This window comes from Hylobates moloch, unplaced genomic scaffold (genome assembly GCF_009828535.3).
Source record: "Hylobates moloch isolate HMO894 unplaced genomic scaffold, HMol_V3 SCAFFOLD_9, whole genome shotgun sequence".
In the NCBI taxonomy this organism is placed as follows: Eukaryota; Metazoa; Chordata; class Mammalia; order Primates; family Hylobatidae; genus Hylobates; species Hylobates moloch.
In genome coordinates, this window is record NW_026652284.1 from 49,674,021 (window position 1) to 49,700,538 (window position 26,518).

The following is a 26,518-nucleotide window of genomic DNA, read 5'->3' on the forward strand; positions in this document are numbered from 1 at the left end:
CCATTTGTAAAATTCTTCCTAAGCATCTCTGCAGTCATTGAAGGCCTGTGCTTAACACCAAAAAAAAAAAAAAAAAAAAAAAAAAAAGGAATTAATCACTTTGGGGGCCCTTTGTGAGTGAAATAGTATGGGAATCCCCTAAGACATGCATCAAAGTCCTCATCGCAGTAGGTTGCTCTCCAAACATTTCTTCTAAGAAGATGTCATTGGGACATTCAGAAGCGCTTTAACACACACACACACACACACACACACACACACACTTCTGCTTGGCTGCTGTCTCATTCCACAGATAAGATTAAAATTTAGCAAGTCTGGAATAAGGTATTAAATTCATACTTTCAAATGCTTCCTACAACTGTTTGGTCAGTTTTATTAACCAATGATCTAGATAACACCTTTTCTGCCTTCTTCAACCTTTATGGTACAGGATGGCTTAAAATTACTGGCGTTAAATCAGCATTGGCATTGATTTATCATACTTTCTCATGAAGATAAATAATAGTTTCTTTTAAAAATATGTTTAACATTTTTTCCCCCACAAATTCAAAGAGAAACAATTCCTCTGTTTCAGCATTTTTTTTCTCCAGGTTACTCATCTAATCCTATCCTGTTTGAGCTATTTTTCTGATGGAAGTTTCAGGAAGAAACCCATATTTTCTTATAAAGATTAGATTTTAAATCAACTTATTTACTTGTTCACACATGGTACTATTTTCACATGCATACACAAACATGTTGCTCTTATGTTTGCACCTGTATTTTTGATGAAATTTCATAGGACTTGTTGACATAATCATGACAATGGCAATTATTACCTTTATTTTGCAATTATTTCACTTTCCAGAACAAACTCTATCATTAAACACATGCTCTTCAGGGGTATAATTTCCAGTGACTGATTTAGTCCCAGCTTCTCTCCGAGGTCTCTTCCATTCTCACATTAATCTTTATCATAGTATTTTCACCTTGTATCAGTTATTTTATATTGAATTGAAAATTGGCTGAAATCTTTGTGAATTGCCTAATTTGAAAATACCATTCTATCATATTTTCTCTCAAAGAAAGTCTACATGATAATATGACAAAAATGTTATGATAAATAGGTAGATAGGTGGGTTGAGTAGATAGAGAGATAGATAGATGATAGATGATAGATAGATGATGATGATAGATAGATAGATAGATAGATAGATAGATAGATAGATAGATAGATCGATCGATAGATCTATATAGTATATGTGACCAGGACAGGTGATCATGGCCAGGAAAGATGCTTGCTGCAAGGAAAGGTATGTGTAATCAGGGAAGGTATCAATTTAAGTAAGGTATACCTGATAAAGACTAGAGAATAACCCAGTCAAATTTAGGTTTATGTTTTGAATAGCAGCCCAGACATCCTAACTAGATAAGAGACTTACCACCACACACTCATCTCACAGATTGCACTATTCACTTTTCCTTCTCAGCATATTTAATTTCAGTTAAGAATTTGTTGAGAGACAGAAAGAAGTAAACATCTTGGATATAAATTATAGGTTTACTTATCTCTTCACATTTATGCCTTTTCCCTTTCCCACATAATTCCTAACCTAAGCAGAGACCATAAATATGTAGTGATATCCCTGCCAAACCTCCACAACCAAGTCCAGGAGGTTACCAATAAATATGCATCACATGAATTAATGAGCATCAAACAGGTTGAATAAAAGTGAATGGGCTCATGTCCATCTCTTTCAAAATTTAGTATAAAGGTACAATAATAAAATTGTGTAATATTGGGATGAGACTGGACATCAACATCAATGGAGTAAAATTGAGAGTTCAAAAAACAAACCCTTACATTTATAGCCAATTGATTTCCAATAATGTGCCAAGATCATCCAATGAGAAAAGAATAGCTTCTTAAACAAATGGTGCTGGAACAACTGGAAATCCACAAGTAAAAATAACTAACTAACTAACTAAATAAATAAATACAGTTGGCCTCTACAACGTGGCATATACAAAAGTTTACTCAAAACGGGCCAAAGACCAAAATGTAAAAGCTAAACTGTTAAATTCTCAGAAGCAAATTTAGGAATGAATCTTGAGCTCTTAAGTTAGGCAATAGTTTCTTAGATGTGACACCAAAATCATAAGCATCAAAAAAATCACTAATTATATGCAAATTAAAATTAGAGTCAGTTACCCCTTCACATCCAGTAGGATGGCTGTAATAAAAAAGACAGACATTAACAAGCATTGGTGAGGATGAGGAAAAATCGAAATCTTTATGAATTGTTGGTGGGAATGTACAGCTGCTTTGGAAAACAGTTTTGTGGTTCCTCATGATGTTAGTCCATATGACCCAGCAATTGCACTGCTAGATATATATCCAAGAAAACTGAAAACATACATTCACATAAAAACTTGCACATGAATGTTAACAGCAGCTTTAGTCATAATAATAAAAAAGTGGGAATATCAAAATGTTCACCAAGTGATAAATGGATAAATACAATGTGGTAAAAAATCATACAATGGAATATTACACATCTATGAAAAAGCCGGGCGTGGTGGCAGTCGCCTGTAGTCCCAGCTACTCGGAGAGGCTGAGGCAGGAGAATGTCGTGAACCCGGGAGGCGGAGCTTGCAGTGAGCCGAGACTGCGCAACTGCACTCCAGCCTGGGCGACAGAGCAAGACTCCGTCTCAAAAAAAAAAAAAAAAAAAAAAAAAAAAAAAAAAAAAAAAAAAAAAAAAAAAAAAAAGAAAAAGCATGAAGCACTCAGGTATGCTACAATACGGATGAACCTTGGCAACAGTATGCCAAGTGAAAGAAGTCAATCACATAAGACCACAGATTTTATGACTCCATTTATATTAAATGTCCAGAATAGGAAAGTCCATAGGGACAGAAAATATATTAGTGGCTGCGAAGAGCTGGGAGGAAAGGAGAATGAGGAGTGACTGCTAATGATTCAGTTTGTTTTGAGATGATGAAAACATTCTGAAATTAAATAGTGGTGATGGTTACACCACCTTGTAAATAGACTAAAAGCCACTAAATTATACACTTTAAGAGGGTAACTATTATGTTATGGGAATTATATCTCAATGTATTTTTAAAAAACAACAGGGATCAAATAAATTGTCATTAAATACATTCTGACTATTTAAAAAAAAAAACATAATGACTAGTTTGAGATGGATAGAAACCATGTGTAATAATAAAACACTGGACATCAATAATGAAAGTTATACATTATTCAATAATAATGTTCAATATTATTTAAAATTAATAAATCTTGGTGAAGATTTTATATGTGTTCACTGTGTGGGTTCTTTCAATTTTTTTCTAAGATTGACATTTTTCAAATAAAAAGTTAGAAGAAAAGTAAATAGAATTGCATTAGGATTAAACAACAGAGCAAAAATTATTGATTTTCTTTAAAATGTTAGACCTTCACTCACTCAACAAATGTGTTTGAGCACTTACTATGTTTTAGAAGATGTAATAGGAACTAAAACAGAAAACTGAGTAAGATCCAGTGGTTGAGGTAAAACTGACCTGTTTTAGTGATCTGTGTCTCTTCCACAAAAGGGATTGGAAACTTCATGAAATGGGGAAGGGTGAGCAGAGGACTTTCTGTCCTGTTTTAATGCTTCAATTATATAACTTTTTTCCCTTAATTATAAAAATTAAGTGCACACAATGCATAAAATATATATGTATACTTTTATGTGTTTAAATCTAGTAACTACTAATGACTGTCCAAATCAAGATAGTGAATATTGCCAGAATCTCATAAGGTCCCTCATTCAGCCAGAAGCCACCTTATTCTAACCATGGTACTACTTAATGTCTATACGTCTAAAAACAATATTTCTTGCCAGTTTTGAAACTTCATTTGAATGGAATCATAATGTGTTATTTTCCTTTTGTATCCTGTTGTATTCACTCAGTATTGTGATTGCGACATTCATTCACATTGAGCAAGTAGCCATCATCCTCTCATTTCCGTTGCTGATGTAATTCTAGTGCATGAATACATACCAATACTGATTTTGTTTTAGTTTGTTTATAAACTTCTAGGTTATTTTTGCTTTTTTGGTTAGTTTGTTCATAAACTTCTAGGTTATTTTCACATTTTAAAAATATTTCAACTTTTATTTTAAATTTAGGGTTAAGTGTGCAGGTTTGCTGCATGGGTACATTGTGCGATGCTGAGGTTTGGGGTATGGATCCCATCACCCAGATAGTGAGCATTGTACCCAATAGGTAGTTTTTCCACCTGTGCCCCCGCTTCTGTCTTCCCTCTAGTAGTCTACAGTGTCTATGATTCCCATGTTTATGAACTATGCTGCTATGAATCTCACATGTACTTAGGTGTATATGTGCAAGGGTTTCTTCAGGGTACAGTCCCTGGTTTATCGGATATGTGGATATTCCAATTTAATAAATAAGGCCAAACTGTTGTTCGGCCACACTGTAAATGTTACTCTGCCACCTGCAATATGAGAGTTCCTGCTGCTCTGCATCTTTATCAGAGGTTGTTACATTTAGTAATTTTAAGTTTTGTCTATCTGTTTTTATGGCTTTAATTTGCATTTCCATGAGAATCAGTAAGGTTGAACACCTTTTCTTTATGCAACATTTGTGTTTCCTCTTTGGGGAAGGGTATTGCAAAGTCTTTTAATAGTTTTTGCCTTTGAAATGTATCTTTTTTTTTTGCTTTAGGTAGGCTTACTTTTTGATCATTCTTAATTGTTATGTGACATTAAAAGGTGTTTATTTTATATGTATCATTTGAAATAGATGTGTTAATGTATATATTGCTGGTATCTAAACATAAAATTTATTTTTTAATTTTCATATTTCATGCAGTATTTTTTCGAGTGTTCTTGCTAATATCTTATTTATAAATTTTGGGAGCATCGCTGTGTGCAAATATTGGAAAGTGTGGCAGGTGTCTTTGTATTCCTTTCTAACCATTAAAGTGTTTGTCAGTTATTGTCGTTAATGTGCTTACTGTGGTGGAAAAGACTTTCAATGCAATATGGAAAGGAAGTGGTTTCACTGGTGTTCTTACTTTGTTCCTGGTTTCAAATAGAAAATTTCCAACATATATAAATAAAGAATGATGGTTTCTGTAACATATATGTATATATATATACATACACACATACACACACAGATATATATAATATGTACATATGCTACACACACGTATATATATCCACACATATATATTATATATCTCCTTCATCAGATTTAGAAAGTCCTCTTTTATTTCTAGATTGCTAGATTATTAGATGTTACAGGATTTTGAATAATTTTTAATTAGTTAATAAAAACCTATATATTGAGGTTATAGTATGGTTCTCACAATCTATTAATAGTGCTAATTGCTTTATTACTTTTCGAACAGAATAATCTTGCCTCACTGATATAAATGTAAAAAAGGCACAAAGAATGATTTTTTTTCTATTCCTGGATGTGGTTTGCTATTTTATGTATTGTCTTTTTCTCATACTATCTCTTGTTGTGTTTTAAATTCAAAATTTGATAACCTTATAAAGTTCATGGGAGACTTCTTTTTGTCCTAATCTCCAGGATATTTTTTTTCTCGGCTATTTGGTATAAATTGCTTTCGAAGCAGTCTGGACTTGTAGTTTATTTATCTTTTTCTAACAATTTAATTACTTTAATGCCTATAAGGCTTTTTCGGTTTTGTTTTAATTGTTTACTTGTTTTGTTATTTTGGTTTTCTGCCTCTTGAGGAAACACTTCATAAAATAAGCTAAAACAAAGGGCTGAGTTGCTCAACCATAAATCCATGATTCAGGGATCTCATCCAGTGTCAGGCCTCCCTGATAAAGCTACTGACACCTGTCACCTAGCAGCACAGGCGCGGACGGGAGGGGGGCAGCCCCCCAGGTGCGTCCTTCCCGTCTCACTCAATGGGTCAGAGGATGTCCCTGAGTGGGATGCACAGATTACCTCACAAAAGACCTCCATTTCACAGCCCAGAAAGTTGCATCGTTCCTATGACATTCTTCGGGGAACCCATAATCAATCCTAAATCAGGGATGGCCTGCACAAGCTCTACATAGATGCAGGCTTGCCTTTTCTGCCTAGCAAGTACCATTGAGTAAGAGGCCAGTGGCTGCATATTTAGGAAGAGATTCAGATGAGTCACTGGCCTTTATCATGTCCTCAGGAGAGGAATGAATCCCATGCCCCCGCTTTCATCCTTTCCTCTCCAATGAATTATATTTTCCTAGGAATTTAGAAGTTGAAAATAAAATTTCTAAAATATTGATGGGAAGTGGTTGTCAATATACTACTAACTTTTAAATAAATTTTATCTCGATTTTATTTTCTTTATTAGTTATTTAAGTCCTCCCTTTTTCTTGATGTCCTACCGTAATTTGTTCACATATAAATCTATTGAAAAGCCAGCCTTTTCTTTGTTTTCCTATACTATGTTTGCGTTTGTTTTCATTAATTACATTCTTAGATTAATTATAGCCTCTTGTCCAATTCCACTGTGATTATTTTTAGATTTATTTAAAATTTTTGACATGGATGCTTAGTCATCTTTATTCTTTGTTTCTTTCCAAAAATATATTTAAGGCTAGAGAATTACTTATAAATTTTCCATGTCCTAAAAAATCATATGTATAACATTTTATTACTTTTTTGTTTAAAATATTTTCTGATTTAAAAAATATTATTTTTTTCTTGCATTGGGGAAAAGCATTTCTTAATTTTACAAACATGAAAATTTTCTAATTTTTAAAAAATTAAATATACTATTTTTTAAAGTAGTTTTTCATTGACAGCAAAATTGGGCAAAATGTGCAGAGAGTTTCTGTATAGCTCCTGCAATGCCACACCCACAACCTAGCCTACTATCAACATTTGTTGCACACCAGCAGAGTAGTTTATTTATTACAATCTAAGACTCTCCAGCCAGTCGCAGTGGCTCACACTTATAATCCCAGCACTTTGGGAGGCCCAGGTGGGAGTATCACCTGAGGTCAGGAGTTCGAGAGCAGCCTGGCCAACATGGCAAAACCCTGTCTCTACTAAAAATGAAAAAAATTGGCTGGGCACGGTGGTGAGTGCCTGTAATTCCAGCTACCTGGGAGGCTGAGGCTGGAGAATCACTTGAACCCAGGAGGCAGAGGTTGCAGTGAGCAGCTGATATCACACCACTGCACTCCAGTCTGGGGGACAGAGCTAGACTCTGTCTCACACACACACAAAAAAAAACCCACAGACACATCTTCACCCAAAGTCCATCTTTTTTATTTATTTTTATTTATTTATTATTTTTTGAAATAGAGTCTCACAGAGTCTCACTCTGTTGCCCAGGCTGGAGTGCAGTGGTGTGATCTCGGCTCACTACAACCTCTGCCTCCCGGGTGCAAGCGATTCTCCTGCCTCAACCTCCTGTGTAGCTGGGACTACAGGCGCATGACACCATGCCTGGCTAATGTTTTTTATTATTATTTTATATTTTTAGTAGACATGGGGTTTTACTATGTTGGCCAGGCTGATCTCGAACTCCTGACCTTGTGATCTGCCCCACTCAGCCTCCCAAAGTGCTGGGATTACAGGCATGAGCCACCACTCCCAGCCCCAAAGTCCATCATTTACATTACGGTTCTCTCTAGGTGCTGTACATTCTGTGGGTTTGGACAAACATATAATGAATTTTGTCCACTATTATAGTGTCATACAGATTAGTTTTACTGTGATAAAAATCTATACTCTGCCTACTTATCCCTCCCTCCCCCTAACTTCTGGCAATCAATAATTTATTATGATTATTATATTTTTTACTGTCTCCATAATTCTGCCTTTTCCAGAATGTCACATAGTTGGAATCATATAATATGTAGCCTTTCTAGGTTAGCTTCTTGCACTTAGTACCATAATATTTAAGTAACTTAATAATTAAAATATATTCTCAACTTCTTAAGTAAGTTAATATTAACATATATTTCACACATAGTCCATGTCTTTACATGGCTTAATAACTCATTTTTTTTTTTTAGCACCGTATAGTATTCCCTTACCTGGGAGTACCAGAGTTTCTGTATTCATTCATCTACTGCAGAACATTTTGATTACTTCCAAGCTTGGTATTATGAATAAAGTTGCTATAAATATTCCTGAGCCAGTTTTGCCAGACTTAAGTTTTCAAATAATTTGAGTAAATAACAAGAAGTGTGATTGCTAGATTGTATGCTAAGAGTATGTTTAGTCTTGAAAAAAGTCCCCAACTGTATTCCACGTGGCTCTACCATTTTGTATTTCTACTAGCAATGGATAAGTTTCTGTTTCCCCACATTCTTGTCAACATTTTGTATCGTCAGTGTTTTAGATTTTGGCCATTCTAATTTTCTAATTTTTTTGTTGTGCAGTGGCATCTCACTTGTTGTTTTAATTTGCAATTTATTAATGACATAAGGTGTTGAGCATCTTTTCATATGCTTATTTGCCACTTGCATATCTTCTTTGGTGAGATGTTTGTTAAGGTCCTTTATCTATTTTTTAATTGGTTTGTTTGTTTTCCTATTATTGGGCTTGAAGTGCTCTTTGTATATTTTAAGTAACAGTCTTTTATTAAGTATATCCTTTGGAAGTATTTTCTCCTATTCCATAGCTTGTCTTCTTATTCTCTTGACATTGTCTTTCACAGAGGAGACATTTTTAATTTTAATTAATTTAGCTTATCAATTATTTCTTTGAAGGATTATGCCTTTGATGTTATATCCAAAAAGTTATTGCCATACCAAAGGTCATTTATATTTTCTCTTATGATATCTTCAAGGAGTTTAGTGGTTTTGAATTTTACATTTGGATGAATGGTTCACTTTAAGTTAATTTTTGTGAAGACTGTTAAGGTCTATGTCTAGGCTCATTTTCTTTGCATGTGAATGTTCAGTTGTTTCATATTCATTTGTTGAAAAATTCTAGTTATTTTTAATTAATTTATATTTAATTAAATTGTATTGATATAACATCATGGTCTTTGAAATTTAATCATTTGAAGTTCAGCATAGTTTTCTTTATGGCACAATATATGCTCCAGTTTTTATAAATATATTTGTGAACTTCTAAAAAATATAAATTGTAAAAAAATTGTATTTGTACAAATTGTGTGTAGATATTTTGTTACCTTTCACAAGCCTATTTATTTTTTGGTAATAGAATATATGGGTAATTATAAAATCAAGTAAATATGACATTACCTAGAACCTCTTCTTAGAAAATCGATACTTGTATGGGTTTATTGATTTGTTTAAATTTTACATTAATTTCTCGAACATTATTATTGTTTTACAGTATTATACATCTGAAACTAATAGAGAAAATGCAACCAGTAAAAAACCATCATCCATCCATGAAAACCAGAGTTTAAAACTTATTATGACTGATTCAAGTCATTCTCTAGTACCTGGTCTACCTACTTTTCTCAAAATATATTGTTACTATGTCCTATTAAGTGATCATGAGTGCTAATAGGGAGATATTCCAGTTATCTATTACTGAATAACAAATTACTTGTACATGAATATTCATAGCACCTTTATTCACAGTAGCCCAAAACTGAAAGCAACCTAAATGTCCTTCAATCACTAAATGAGCAAACAGATTGGAAGACCTGGAATATCACAAAATACTATTTAGCAATTAAAATGAATAAACTACTGACACAGGCAACAACTTGGATAGTTTACTCTGAGTGCAAAAAATGGATCTCAAATGCTACATACCATATGATTCCATTTATGTAACATTCTCAAAATGACAAAATTATAGAGATAGAGAGCAGATCAGTAGTTTCCAGGGTAGCTGGATGTGAACCACACTGTACCAGATAAACCAAGGAAGTTTATTTGTGGTGCTAAAACAGTTGTATATCTTGACTGTGAGAGTGGTTATACAAATCTATGTATGGGATAAACTACACAGAACTCCACACACACAGGGACAGACAGACAGACAGACAGACAGACAGACACACACACACACACACACACACACACACACACAGGCAAATTAGTTCAGGTAAAAACTGGTGAAATCTAAATAAGGCGATAATGTATTTGTCAATACTGTATAATATCAATTCATGATTTGGGTGTTGTATTACAATTATGTAAGATGTTATCATTAAGGAAGTTGGATGAAGGTTTCATGAGAAATTTATGTCTGCAACTTTCTTTCAGTTTACAATTAAAGTAAAAAGTTAAAAGACAAGTAATTATTTAAATATAACAGCTGTGCATAGCTGCATCTGTAATTTGTTTATTTTATTTATTTACTTTTTTAGAGACAGGTTCTGGTTCTGTTGCTTAGACTGGAATGCAGTGGTATGATTATGGCTCACTGCAGCCTTGAACCCCTGGGCTCAGGCAATTCTCCTGCCTCCGCCTCCTGAGTAGCTGGAACTACTGGCACACACCACCACATCTGGATAATTATTTTACTTTTTGTAGAGATGGGGGTCTCACATTGTTGTCCAGGCTGATCTCGAACTCCTGGCCTCAAGCGATCCTCCTGCCTCAGACTTTCTGAGAGTTGGGATTACAGGCATTAGCCACTACACCCGGCCAATAGCTGAATCTATGAAGGGAATTCAACCATGACTGGATATCATTTGAGAAGTCAGGCAAGACTTACAACTTTCCTCTTCTCTTGTTTCTCAGCATCCTAGGTTGCTCATTTGCCCTGAACTATGGTTACATACAGAGGTACCCATTAAACATTATTCAACTTTTCTTTAGCCTTTTTGGAGTATCATCATGAAATAAAACATAATGTCTAAACTCCCTCATAAACTAAATTTGAAACTTGAAACAAATTGCAGACATTCTGAGGGTCAGCTGCCTAACCTGATCATCTGTGAGTACATTTCCAACACCAGCTTGTAATGATATCACAGTGCTATGTTAGCCCGGCTCTGCTCACCTCTGGAGGTTGGTAACTAAACTTGGTTTTTAAAACAAATTTGTACTGCATTGTTCTGCATACTGAGGTGGCATAGTAATACTTGTACAAACAGGAAGTGTGGGTTATTATCTGTATTTGCCCCTGATCATTGGTATTCTGACCACCTGACATTGAAATTTAGTCTTGGTAATGCTAGCAAAGCAAGTGTTGAACACAGATTTTCTAACAAACTTTTTTTCCTCTGTAAAGTACATATACCTTTCTTTATGAAAGTCATAATAATTTAAGTGGCAGAAATACTGTATTTTCAGATACTATCTGTGAAATTTATTTTATAATTCTATATATTGTTGAAATTTAAGAGTTTTCAGCTTTGATACTCTATTAGTTATACATCTAAAATTGTACTGGGCTAGCAGAGCTAGTTGATAGACTAACCCTATTCATTAAAAATTAACCTGCCTTGAAATTTCCTTCAAAATGTCCTAGAAAATTAAAAAACCACTGGTATTAACAAAAACACATTTATTGCTTTAACAATCCAAGATATAGATCTAATAATGTTCTTTAATGTCTTGATTCAGTATCATCTGTTAGACATTTATTGCTAATTCACTTTATAACATACTTTATTAAAAGTCATTAAAACCTGCAGCTGCATCCCATAATTATTTCCCAAATAAAGACAGCATTTATAAATGATCTCCTTGTTCAAAACACTGCCATACAGCTCACAAACTCTTTGTTGGAAGCCAGAGAGCTTTTATTCTTTAAAAAAGATATGCTAAGTAACTCATCAGATGCCAAACCTTTTTTTTTTTTCTCCTTATTGGACTGGTTTCAGTTGTTTAAATTCCATGTTCATTAGGAACAGTTATAATATAGTCTGAGACTGATGCTCAAAACTTTCATTTATTTAAGTGCCATCTTCCTCCTAGGACTCAATGTCTTAATATGTATCCTTTATAAACTTGAAAAGACTGAGTATTTTGGATTCATTACAGTGAAGATCTTATGCAAATGTTCTGGAAGTACACATTGAAGGAAGAGACGGTATTTCATTTGGAATTTTGTTAATTCTCCTCAGAAGAAAATAGGCTATTGAAGACTTTATATGCTTATAAAAATAATGTAAATAATTTCTAGGCTTCATTTAATTGATTATTCTACTATTCGGCCTATTTTATCCATATTTTCCCCTCCCAAAAATGTTTCACAGAAATAAAGATTGGGTAAGATTTAAAGGAATTTTATTTTTTAACAAAATCCCAACATTGAATTATACATAGTAGAATTGTTTAGTTCTCCAAACAATTTTATCCATTCATAAGCATGACTAGGAAATCTTTGGTATTTGTCAGTGTTTTTGACAATATCTCCTAATAAACAAGGTGGGATATCTTTGAGTTATTCGGTAGAATGGTATGTAGTAACATGCATATATTGCTTGAAATATGATTCATGAGACCTAAGAAAAAGGGCCTTAAACAATTCTTTCAGTTGAATTTCCAGATATTTCAGGTGGAATAACAACTGCAACAGGAAATAACGGTAATTAATAAAGTAGACACGAATCACTACATTTATCAGTACGTTTATGGAGAAACAGGAGAAGAGTTAAAACCAAAACCAGTTACATGTAGTAGGTTCATTTACATCCAAGTCATTGATTTTTTTAGTTGACAGAAATAAATCATCCCATTTCACAAACAGGACCAGGATAAAAATAGCAATGGTCAGTACATGAAAAAATAAGTTGATTATTTCACAAAGAATACTTTTATACAAATCTAAAACCAGATAATTCTTCATGATCATGGGTTGTTAACTTGCCTACTATTGCCAAATATACAGATGATGATATAGGAATTCCATCTAGATAATGGCTGACAGCATTATCTGCAGCTTTTAAGGGTAGGGATCATCTGTTGTGGCCCTCCTCCCTTCTCCACAGGGATAAACACCTCCTCACCCTCCATGGGTTAGCTTCACAAAGGCTCAGTGACTCCATACTTCACTGTGACTCAATGTAAATGCTCCCATTAATGCTCTAAACTGTCTGCCCTCATCAGTGGTGAGGGAATAAATTGCCCACTGTTTGGTGGTACATTAATTCTTTTGGGTTACTGAGGAGCTTTTTAGTGCACTGAAAAGGTAATTTGCTGAAAGGCCCGCTAGTGGTTTAGAAAACGTTAATTGGCCTCAAGAAAGTAGATAATTTACTCCTCTAGTACCAAGAAAGAAGTCAGGCAACTATCTGGAGAATCTGAGTGATTGAGAGAGAAATTTGAGTATCAGACAAAAGCAAACTTTTGTTTGCCTGAACTTGGGAAATTCCTGTTGTTCTGATGGAACACACAGGGCCAGTTTATCTTCCAGGTCATTGAGCCGCAGTGAGATATAAAGTCCACTAACAAAGTTTAGATGGGTCTACAGACCCCTTGTATGCATTCTTCATGCTCCAAAATTTCTTTTAGAAAAATATGAAAATTTTACACAGGATGAAAGGCAGAGAAGACAAATCACGTAGAAGAGAATATAACAGGATGATATAATAAAAAGAGACACCATTATCTGAAATGAATGTCAGCCTTTCAAGTAAAGCCAACACTACCTTACATGTTCCAAGTGGAGAAAAGTCAATTTTCAGTGGCTAAAACAAACGAGCAACTATTGACTATTTTATGTGTATATTTTACGCATATTTTACATGATCACTTAAAATTGAATATATAATGAGGTGGAGAAAAGAAAACTTTAAACAGATGTCTTCCCAGGTAGTATGTGTATCTTTTTGGTTGACTAGCACTCTCATTTATAATTCCAATCACTAGACCTTAATCACCACAGACAGACCTGATCTGATCTAATGCAACAAAGCACTCATATTCCCAGAAATGCAGTATCACCTAATTCTAAAGCAGGCTGTAAACCGGAAGCAATAAGGGAGACAACACACATTGTCAGCAATAATTCTGCAGTGCTTTTTCCTTGTCACAAAATCCCTTCTGATCCCTACTATCTTCCTAGAATGAACGTGAGCTTTCTACTATCTATCCTTGATTTGATCTTGAGGATCTGACAGTCCAAATATTACGTTAATCGTTTTTCAGAAATGGTCCTCTCCAGGATGCTCCGTGATCTGCTTTTGAGCAAACCGAAAGGAACCTCAAACATTCATTCCTTTCACCTCTGTGCAGTGTCAATGCTGTTAACCATGTTATGTTTGTTAGAACTCTATGCATTTTCCTTTATACCTTTCCCCTACACTTTCTATGACTCTTTTATGAGCTTCTTCTCTCTTATTTTTTTCTTACTTTTGAAAGATATTTATATCTGTAAACAATTGTTTTTCTTTTATTCTCTCAAATAGCTAATACATTTTCATAGCTTCAGCAGTAATCTCCACTTTGGTAACTCTGAGTTAGATAGGTCAGGTTTTACTCTGTTTCTAAAATTAACGGGTTCTTCATCTGCATTTGGCTGTTACGTCCTCTCATTATCCATTTGGCATGTCCCATGTCAGATATCACAGCTTTCCTTCCAAAGAAGCGTATTTCACACTTATACATGTGAGAATTTACCTAGTACATAAAAACACTATCTCATTTGGCCTCCTCCTGATTCTTTTTTTATTCGATAGTGGCATCACTAACATCTAGTCATTTAAATAGGCTAATTTCTAACCTTCACCCAATTAGCTCCAGCTCTCATCACCTCAAGTCTGAATTCTGCAATAGAATCAACCCTGGTCCACCATGGTTCACTGAAGCTTATCAAATATGACTTTCAACATGTGATTATGCTGTCCAAAAACCTCTCTGTTTGTATAAGATTAAGATCAAGATAATATATGAACCCTTCAAGATTCTTGAGAATCTAAATGCCTCCAGTTACTTACTTAGTAAAACTAAAGTCAATGAAATTCGGCTGTTCTGTTTTTTGTTGTTGTTGTTTATTTGTTTTTTTATTTATTTACTGCAATCTAAAGTAAGTCAAGCCTGTAATAGGTGTTATAAGAAGAGGGGCAGTTTTTCTTCCTAAACCACTTATGAATAGAAAAGCATTAAATATTGATCCTAAATCTCAATTTTTACTTAATCTATAGAGAAGCATTTAACTTTCCTGGAGCTTGATTGTCCCATTTGCAAAACAAGAATGAAAAAGTCCCACCTATGAGTGAGAACATGCGGTGTTTGGTTTTTTGTACATGTACCCTAAAACCTAAAGTATAATAAAAATAAATAAATAAATAAATAAATAAATAAATAAAATAAAAAAATAAAAAAGAATGAAAAAGTCAGCTTCCTAGTCCTGCTGTGAGAATCACATGAGATTCCTTAAAACAGGACTCTAACAATCATGAATAACACGTAGAATGTGAGAAAATAGTATTACGAACGGAAACTAAAGTGTAGGGTTACATTTTCCCAATTGCATTTATTATGCCCTATGAAGACTTCATACTGAAACTTCTCGTTCCAACTTCAAAGAGATTTCTTGGAAAAGAACACAATATGGAAAATAAAAACAAATGACTTAGGTGGATAATGGACAAATTTTAGTTTAATCACTTAAAAGGATTCTTAAGTCGAGAAAAAGATGTGTTTGAAGACAAAAATAATTTGTGAAGTTAATGAATTAGACAAACTACCACAATCTGACTTACTTTGACTCTAAATGTGCCGTATTGTATTACTCTTAATTGGCTCATCTATAATAACGGTGTAAAATGTACACAAGTAGATTAATCTACTTTCAGGACTTTTACTTCTTCAAGATTAAAACCAGACCAGGAAAACAAAAGGGAAATAGTCTAGCTAAGCTGGAACAGGCTTTAACACGTGTTAAATAAGGAAATATCATTTAAAACTACTGAAAAACATCACCAAATATAGAAAAAATAACTATTCTGGAATAACAATTCTTTTATCCCCAATGATTTTTTAATCCATTTGTGTGTCCTTTTCGTATTATTCCTTTGTTAATAATATAGTAAAAGGACTCCCACAAAACTTTGATGTGTTAATTACATTTAAAGTCAAACATTTCATCTTAAGACGTTCTTTCCTTAGTAAAAAAAAAAAAAAAAAGCTTTTAGAGAAACAACAAGCCAATGAGCCCACTTTTGCTGAGTATTCCATCAACAGTAGATAAATTCAGTGACTTAGAAATCTTGGGTAGATTCTTCACTAGTATTGTAGAGGACAAGTGTTGTTCTTTTCTATCTTTTAATGTAGTCTCCCCTTTCTGCTGAAAACTGCACTATGCTAGTCATTTGTATTCTGGGAAGAGGGAATATTTGCAGATATTAGTCAATAACTAGTACGCCTCAATCAATGTGGTTTTGTAAAGCCCACCCTACTTCAAGATCCAGCCCAATATGTAATATTCCGTTGGTCAATCCCAGTACATCTACTGGAACTATTGAGGAAGTGAACTGGATTTGGAAAGGAAACACTGTAGCCCTATAACTGGTAAGGAGGTGAGTAAGACAGAGAAAGAGATGGAGAAGAGGGGGGAGAAAAGAGAGACAGACAGAAACAGAAACATAGACAGGAGTGAAGGAGAAAGACAGTGAGAACAGAGAAAGAGGCAAATGTTATCATGTAAGCAAACCGTACTTTGGAATGAAGACAACACTGAAGAATGCGGATAATATTTGAACACTTTAATCAAGCCATACCTGCTATAATCTACTACTGCATGAGCCAGTAATTCTCTTTTGCAAATATATTTTTTGTTTAGTTGCTTATTTAGATTAAGCCACTTTAAGCTGGGATTTTGTCACTTCTAGCAAAAAAAGAAATTAAAACATACAAATACCAATTAGGCAAAATAAGCTCCTTTTTTTCCATCAATAACGGCAGAATTGTTTTTCCCTTTGGCACAGTCACTATTAACAAGGATTAGAAAAGAAGAAATTACAAAAAAAATTGCCATATATCAAACGAAAGCATAATCTTATCCATCCCTGTGTTTGTGCAGTTGTGTGGGTGTGAGGACTTACATCACCGAACATACAATAAGACATCTGCCTCCAATTTGTGAAATCCAACAGAACATTCTATAGAGTGTGTTATAATTTGCTGATGAAATGTAAAAAATAACTTTCTAAAGAAATTATCTGTTTTTACACATATGAGTAGGCACAAAAGTAGAAAATTTGTATTCTGGGAAGAAGGAATATTTGCAGATATTAGTCAATAACTAATAATCTTTTCTTAGTCTCATTGTTAGTCAAGGTTATTATCTGGGTTATTGTAGCTGTTGCATGTGTATGGGGGCAAAAACAATAGCTGGAAAAGATGCTTGAATAAAACATATTATGGAATATTATTGACCTATCTTCATTCCTATTTATTCTATGAGTTAATTTTTCCCCACAAAACTTTTGCCCATTCAAAAACATGAAGTATCTATTTTATCTCAGCCACTCATTATTTTTTAGGTTTATTTATTTTAAAATTGTAAAAACATATTAAGATGAACCTTTTCATCAAGTCATGGTTCACTGTCTCATTTTTAGATAAAAACAAAAAGATCTGGGAAAAATCTGACTAAATATCTCAGTTTAGGGTTTCTATTAAATGTCATTGAAATGAGAAACGAAAAGGTTCGGCAGCTATGTATGGAATCTAGCATGTAGTCTGTTTCGCTACATGCAAAATTTTAACAATTAAATTAAGTAAAACAAAAAGTAGATTTCACACAAAATTCTCTGCTTTCAGTTCTCACGTTTTGTTCTAACTGAGCAGAGCTGAATCGAGGACTCTTGAGGGGCTCGCTTTCTGCAGTGTGATGCAGATCTCACTGGCTAGCCTCACTCCTTACATGAACTGCCTGCACCCTGCGGGCATTTGAATTTACAATCTATGCAAAGAGATATAGGTTTGAATAAGAAAACAGAAAAGGGAAAGTCTAGAACAAAGCATTAACAAAAGAACTATGTGGTGATGAGGATAGTATGTTTGGAAGAGAATATAAAGCATGGGGGATTTATCTGGAGAAATGAGAGAGCTGTAGCTGATCAGAGCCATGTGCATAGACTAGTCTAACAGGCTAAGTTATAACACTCACCAGCTTCAACAAATCCCTGGCAATGCACTAGCCATTCTATACAATTTGCTCATTAACTGTTCCCAGCAACACATTGCAGTGGACATCAGACTCAAGAGACTTCACATTCCTTGCCCAGGTTTTTGTCATTAATGCCATTTCTATAACAGGATTCAAACTTAAGTCGGATTCTAAATCCCATGTATGTTCCACCATGAGAGCACGGAAACATTTTCAAGAAGAATGGCATGACAGACGTGGAAGGAAAGTTTATGAGTTCAACTAAACATAGACATTGTTTGTTTTCTCATGGACATAATAATGATTTACCAACAGGACCAAGGATACAGATGAACAGTTAAATTAAGATAAAGTGATTCACCCAAGTCCACACAACCAATTGATGACAAACCATGTTGAACCTCAGATTTTGTGTGTACTGGATGCATTTTTAACCATAAAATACTCTTTTCTCATCTATACCCTAAATTTCTTAATCTCAGATACTTACTTCTCACTGTGGCTCCCCTTGAGAATATTCAAATAAAATTTATTTTTTTATGTATATATATATATGTATGTTTTGAGATAGAATCTCATTCAGGCTGGAGTGCAGTGATGTGATTATATCTCACTGCAGCCTCAAACTGCTGGGCTCAAGTGATCCTTCCACCTCAGCCTCCTGAGTAGCTGAGACTACAGACACATTCACCACACCCAGCTATTCTTTTTAAATTTTTTACCTTTTTTTTTTTTCTATTGAAGAAACGTGGTCTCACTGTGTTGCCCAGGCTGGTCTCGAACTCCTGGCCTCAAGTGATCATCTTGCCTCAGTCTCCCAAAGTGTTGGGATTATAGGCATGAGCCACTGTAATTGGCCTTTTCATTGTTTTATATAAGTAACACAGTATTGTTAAAATTTTGGCACCATTTCTAAAAGATTTCTATTTTCTATTAGCTTATTTAGTGAATTTACCAGGCAAGCACTTATTCTTTTAAAAAACTAAATCTTAGACCGAAATTGTGAGTAAATTTGTTAAACATAGAGCATATAATTACTTCACAATTTTTTTTTTTTTTTTTTTTTTTTGAGACAGAGTCTCGCTCTGTCGCCCAGGCTGGAGTGCAGTGGCGCAATCTCGGCTCACTGCAAGCTCCGCCTCCCGGGTTCACGCCATTCTCTTGCCTCAGCCTCCGAGTAGCTGGGACTACAGGCGCCCGCCACTGCGCCCGGCTAATTTTTTGTATTTTTTAGTAGAGACGGGGTTACTTCACAATTTTTAATTTTAAAAATGTCTTCAAGTATGTACGGTTACATATGATGAAGTGATAATTAGCAAGTATTCAAATGAATTAATGATACTCTTTTTGAAAAAAAACCATAACATGATCACTTTATCTTTGCTGACAAATTGAAGACCAAATTCAGGAGACCCAAAATGATTTTCTGACTCTTTCAGTGTGTAGAATGTGCTGAAGAAACTTCACAGTGAAAATTTAAGGATAATTCAAAGATAAATTCTCTGGCCTCAAGACATTATTTTAATGACCTCTTACTCTCAGTTCTTTTTCATTTTATTTTTTGACTGTTTCTGGGTTTTTGTGTGTGTGTGTGTTTGACAAAAAAAAAAAAAAAAAATCTGAATTATATTAGTAAGTGATGATATAATTTTTTATCTCTGGTGCAATTATATAATTTAACCACAAAACAATGCTGGAAATAACTGTAACACCAAACATTGACTTTTATTTCCTAAGCATACTATCAGTATATTTTTAGTGGTAGTCTAGAAATCTATACAGACCAAATGTTGATAAATTACATTGAAAAAATCATAGTGATGTTTAAAACCCATTTAAGAAAAGCAAATAAGCAATGAAATATTGCTTATTCGGTTTTCTAAAGAGACGTCCAAAAAGGCCTATGAATAGAATCTAGGCTTTGGACTAAATCAAGATAACATCTTAACAACATTTCCAGGCTAGCCCCTTAGATCAGCCCGCATGTTGTCTACATTTCACTCCATGCTCACAAGCCAGCAGTCAAATCACAATGCTTTCTGGATGTTTTAGGATATGGAGTTTTGAAGTCTATTTCATCTTATGAGTTTCCTTATCAATATCACTAATTACAAACATTAATCCTCCTTTATAAACTAGAAAATTATGACACAAAGTGATAGATTCTTTGAAGGTCAAAATGAAAGTTGTTGAAATAAACTCAGGTCAACTAGGTTTGTCCAATTGATATAGAATGTGGTGTCAGTTCTGTGTAATAAATATTTTTGAAACCAAGTCCACCTTCATTGAATATCACTTACATTTATACCATTAAGAGATGTAAAGGAAATGACTGCTGAATTAACAGGAAAGTATTATATTCCCTATGCTGAGAGTTGTTAAATATAACAACATGCCTGTTATATAGTAATTAGTGGGATTTTTTTGATGAACGAATGAATGCTATTGGAAATTATTTATAATAACTCACAGATATAACACTTGTTTCCAAAACACTCTCAAAATCATTGAATTTGGACTTTCTAGTATCCCACAAAGTAGGCATCACTCACTTATCTCATGAGTGTTCGGGTATCAGCTGTATGTAAATTATCGTGCCTTCATTGAAAGGTAAAACATCCCCAAATTTAAGGAAGAAAAATTAAGCTGCAGTGGATTGAGTGACTTGTAGAAGATCTTATGGCCAGCAGTTAAAAAATTCTGATCTTTTGACTGTCAGGTAGTACTTGTTTCCCTACAACACGATGTGTAACATGTTTCTTACCACAGGATGTTGTCTCTTGCAACACATGCTATGTGCTCACTCTGCTAAGCTAAATAGGAAGAAAACACCAAATAAGAGATCTCTCTCCATTTGAGTTCTATTCTATAACACACTGTACAGATTTCTGGGAAGGTGAGATTACTACAGAAATAATTTCTAGCTTACAATGTGCTTTTTTCTTTCCTAGTGGCTTTTGTCTTGCTTGACAGAACTAGGTGAGTAAGCAGGCTAGCCGCCTGGAATTTATAAATCTTTAAGTGGTCAAAAACAGCCGATTACTAAATATTAGCAATAGTCATTTCTTGCTTTTATATTTTTTGATAAATGTTTGAACTTGGTTGAAAACCAAGTAAATAACTCCAAAGGCAAACTGTGAGCATTAAAATCCAGTATGATTTCATGGTATTAATAATTACATTAGAATATACAAGTAATATTTATATAGTCTATGCAAAAATTAATCAAGAAGTGTTTTTATAACATTTTGGAAGAAGGCAATTGAATGGGTTCCAGGGCTCATTTTTAATTATCCTCTGGTCCTATATACACTTTACATTTTCTAGATTATGTAATCCCATCTCACTTTTCTCTTCTGAGTCTCAAATGTAAGCAACAGCCAACAACACTTAGTCTTATCCAATAAAACTTTTTTTTTTTTTTTTAATGAGGAAAAGATAGTGTGTTTGGTACTCCCAAGACCTCATGCATCCTTTTCCTTTAGCAAAACAAAATAACTATCAAAGCAAATAGATGTCCTTAGTGGGGTACAGATATCCCTTAATAAAATGTTGATTTTTCTTTAAAGACAAGTGATTCTGTGCAATAATGAAGATTGGTTTCCACTACCCCCTTTTTGTTTGTTTGTTTGACTATGTACTTTACAATTAGAGATTAGCATTAGGTAGGCATTAAGTTGCTTTCCCAAACTCTATCTCAATGTAAGGACGTTTCCCTACAGATAAGGATTGACAAGAGTTTCCATGCACTTTCATGAGTTTGGGGTGAATTAGAGTTACGTATTTCTGTGACTAAATCTCCTAAGGGATTAGGCAAAGGCAACTTTCACTTCATGAGATTTCAGTTACACATAGAGAAAGCCTGCCCCCTCTGCCCCTAAGGAGGGAACTGCGGCCATATACACACAGGAGTGCTTCTTGAAACACATTCTCTGCTTACATTTTATGCCCTACTGACTAGGGGAGTCCCTCTGTGTTAATTAATTGACAACCAAAATAATTGTCTAACAACATGCTGTAACTCTCTTAAAATATGATTAAGTCCTCCATGTGATAATTTCACTTCCATACCTCTCCCATTGAGGAAAAGAAGGATTGTGTTAAGAGCACATTGCAGGTTTTCTGGGAAGGAATCCAAATCAATGATACATGTTTCTGCTCCTCAGATAATCATTCTTGACCTATATAGGGCAACAGAGCCCCCAAGGAGCTCAGTGACATAGATGCCTCTGCTCCTTTTCTGCTAAGCAAGCAGGTTCATGGTAAGTGGTGACAGTTAAGAATGATTTTTTGTCAGAGAGTAATTGCTACACTCAGCCAACATAAAACAAGAGGACATCACCCCACCAATGAATGCCACTGTAACGGCCTCCAATGATTTTTGTGTTAAAATTGAGAAGGAAGGTATATATAGATATGCATTGAGCTATTTTACTATCAGTTACACACAACCAGTGAAATTTAAAGTAAAACCTAAAGATCTCCTGTAATTTTTCAAAGTGGTAAACTCTTTTCACAGAGTTGATTATGCATATCTCATCACATGTATTTACATGACTGTAAAATTCCATCCTTGCAAGTCGAAACTCTTCACTGAACTGAATGTACTCATTGGAATTGATCGAATTCTTAGTGAAATGTCAGGCACGGGTTATAAATTTGTGTAACTGCTTTTGCCCAGTGAACCCTTTTTATTAAAGCAGAGTGCTTATCAAGGTCACTGTGAAAGATTGTTAATTTTAAAGCTCCAGGGGAAGACTAGAAATAAGAATCAACAGAAAACAGATTTAATTAGCATTTTAAAGTTTATGGTTTTTCGGGAACCTATTGGCTCCTATTACTTTCTGGATTTCACTGACAAATGTATTTTGCAGAACTAATAAGTTAGAATGATTTTGAAATCCAGCTCTCCTAAAGAGGCACACTAAAGCTTCTCATTTTCTGCTTTCTGGCAGATCAGGTTTGAGAAAGCAGTCTTGAGCTTTAAAAGGCTGGAAAGAGGATGCTAAGTAAAAATATGAGTGTCTCCTTATGTAAGATTCTACAGGTGTGGGTATACTTGGGGGTTGGCATGGAGTGAGAAATCTGGTGTATATGTATACATGTATTTGTTCCCATGCATAGTTTGGTATATTGTAACATTATAAAATATGTTAGAGGGCATGGTTAAACCCTCTCTATTTTAACTTTTTGAGTCTTGCATACTATGTAGCACAGACAGGATCACTTTTTATGGCATACATAAGGCAACAAAATTATCTTGCCAAACATCAGATTGTATTAGCTTTGAGAAAAAATAAGCAAGAGATGCACAGATCCGAAAAGATATTAGATAAGCAATAAGAAAAATGGCCAGCTAAAAGTTTACTGTAATTATGTAAGGCAACATGTATGTTATTTGATTCTTGTCACACAATGATCCAGAAGCAATTATTTTAAAACAAAATTGCTTATCTCCCCGTTCACCCCAGAAAAAATTACACTGCTTATGTTCTTTCTGTTAAACCATAAGACAAGTCATTCGAATTTTAAAAAACAAAAATAATAGTGCTACCACTTACCTGCCGAGCAATGAAATTAGATGTCTTTTCAGTCTCTCTAATGTAGAATTTTGAGTAGCTCTCCACCCTCTTTTCACAAAGCTATTTCCAAAACAGTTGCAATCCACTCAAGACCATTCTGTTTATTTCAAGAATTGGGGGCCTTTGAGCATTTCGACCCCTACCGCACGGCCCATGATTTCTCAGAGCTTCTAAGAACTTCGACTTTACTCTCCTCCAGAATTCCTCCCAGGCCCCTATAGAAAATGATTCTTGAAGTTGCTGCTGAGAGTTTAATCTGTGGAGAAAGAGTACTCCTCGGAGTCCTGTCCTTAGGAACAGCAGGTGTAGAGGGAGGGGTACTTTTCATCCATTAAGGAAGGGGGCCGGGAGGCGAGGGGGTATAGGAGGCACCACCTTTTAGCTGCGAGGAGCAAGTAGCCCAGATGCCCGTGGCGACGACAGTGGCGGCAAGGACAGCGGCGGCGGCAGCGTAGTTCCGTCCCTGTGGCTGCAGCCTAGTCCGGAGACGCTGTCCATCCCCTCTGGTGCTGAAGTAAGGGGACGGGAGCCCCCAAGCCCAGGTCCAGGTCGCACTTTCCTCCACCAGCGAATCCAAGCAGCAGCTTCCTTGTCTTCCACCCTAGCCTTCTCCCCTCCGGTTCTTTTTTTTTTTTTTTTTTATAGGGGCTAATTGTTTCTCCAAATTAACAGTCTCATACTTATTTGGTGACAACGTTTCCGGAAAAACAGGAATCCGTGGGAAATAACATCTGAGCCTCCCCCGACTTTTCAGTGGCCCTGAACGAGTTTCCTAATGCCAGAAATGAAAGAAAACGCACGCACAGGGGCGCGCACACACACTCACGAGAGAGGCAGAGAGAGAGAGAGAGAGGGAGAGAGAGAGAAAAATATATAGATTGTACCGTGGAAAATCCAGAGCTTCTTTGGAAAGCTCGTGGATCTTTAATTACATAAGATGAAAAGGGCTATTTTGGAAGACTCCGCGATCTTGATTACCAATTAAGGGGACCACATTCAAATTTTGAGAAACCCAATTTGAAATTCCTAAATTAAACCCAGTGAAGATTCTTAGACCCTCCACGCGGAAACGACAGGTTATTGTTAAAATTTTAAAAGACAGAGAATTAAACAATGAAACAGACAAGAAAAAGCATCTCCACTCGGCTACCTTTTAAAACGCTGCTGAATTGGATGGGGATCCTTGCAGAGCCTCTCAGAGGATCCGGCGAACGCAGCTCCTGTGAGTGTCGGCGCTGGGCTCAGCGAGCAGGGAGCTTGGAGGCCCAGGGCAGTGCTAGCGAGTCGCCCACAGCCTAGGCTCCTGCAGGGGGGCAGAAAACGGCTTATTTCTCAAAGGACGGGATAAAGAAGGCACAAAGTCAGTCAGAGGGCTCGACCATCTCTGCCTTTGTAAAGCCGGAGCAAAGCCCAATCTACGTTGTTTTTTTGCTTGGCTTTTCAGCCCATTTTCCCTCTGGTCTCCCACGCTGCCCCCTTGCCTCCCTACTCCGGAATCCGCGCTCTCCCGGGCCTTGCAGGCTCTTCACTCCCGCTCCAAACAGCCCCCACTTGTGTCTGTTCCACTGCTCTTGGCAACTGGCTGACAACGAGCATAAAGAAGGGTATGGGTGCGTGGTCCCGAGTGCTGTCACCCAGGGCTCCGCCACCCACACTCGGCAACGGGTGCAGACGCCAGTGAACTGAGACGGGAAGTTGAAATACATAACGTTGAAACTGTTGGAAACTGTTGTCAAAACCAGGGCCATGTGGACTTTGAAACTATGTAAAGGGGGAAGATGGAAAGAGCGAGACTGTAACACCGCCCGCCCTTGCAGGCTCCTAACTTGTGCGGTGCAGATTTCTGCACCAGGAGGTTGTTGATAGATGTGAGAGGAAATTTGAGAAAGACTGGCGAGGGGCGCTGGTGTGTGTGGTGGGGACCGGCGTCGGGGAGGGGCGGGGCGCAACGCTAATTTCTCCCGGGCTGTGGGAAGGGGCCGGACGCCTGCTCCTGGCCTGCCTTCCCCCGCGACTTCTCAGGTTCTTCTTCCTGTTCTGACACTAGAGGGAAGTCCTAGACGTTGTGCTTTCCTCCCACGTTTGCTTCCATCAAGGATTAGAGCGCGTTCCCGCTGGTCTGGAACCATCCATTCCAGGTAGGAGATCTTCCCTCCCGGGGACATCGCGCTTTCCAAGCACCGGCCTGCGGCGTGCGCGGGGGACGCGCTAGGAGGCGGCACAGCCAGTGGAGTTCCAGTGGGTTCCCTGGAGGAGAAACGTTATTGAGCCGGGAATCACTTGGGACGGAAAACCAAACTGGCCGCGTATTTACTCACAGGAAAAGGCCAGGTTTTGGTTGGACCTTGAGCCATTTTGCTACTGCTGCAATGGCTTTATTTCCCTGAGGTGGCCACCAGCTGCCGCCGCTGCTCCCGAGCTCCGGCTGGAAGAGGCCGCGCTGTGCTCCGCGCATTGCAGGCCGCGGTCGCTGTGTGGAGCTGCACACGCAGGAAACGGTCGTCGTGGAACGAAGCCCTTGGTCGACTTTCTCTAACAGTCTTTTTTAGCAGAGGATCGATTAAAGGCTGTGATTCTCTCTAAAACCGTGTTTGGGGAAGCCATCTGACCTCACGGAGACACACAAACCTAAAAAGAGAGTATCTGCTGCTTGAGGCTAATTTTTAAGGGGGTCTTTTGCTTTTCAGTCCATGTGAAAACATTGCTTAAGGTTACGGTAAATGAAATTTCCCTTTTCCGTAGACAAATGTGGTCAGATACGTGCTTCTTTTTTTCTGCAGAAACAATACCTGTTGTGTGTGTTTCAGAAAGTGCCCCCCTTTTGTTAGATAAGTAAAACAATCCCCCCCATGTGAAGGTTATGCTAATCAGGGGCTATCCCTCCTTGTCAGCAAAGAAGC

At 36.2% G+C, this 26,518-nt stretch overlaps 1 protein-coding gene across 2 annotated transcripts in view; it reads right to left on the reverse strand.

Moving 5' to 3' along the window:
• Positions 1 to 26,078, reverse strand: part of SNTG1 (syntrophin gamma 1) — an 859,278-nt gene extending 833,200 nt beyond the window's left edge. Inside the window, exons 1-2 of one of the 2 annotated variants that reach the window (XM_058444122.1) lie at positions 25,937 to 26,078; positions 23,598 to 24,921 (exon numbers count right to left, since the gene is read on the reverse strand). The gene's annotated coding sequence lies outside the window, so the exon portion shown is untranslated. Of the gene's footprint in view, positions 1 to 23,597; positions 25,074 to 25,936 lie in introns of those variants that run through there. The other variant, XM_032759812.2, reaches the window with a different exon arrangement.
• Positions 26,079 to 26,518: the final 440 nt, after the last annotated feature.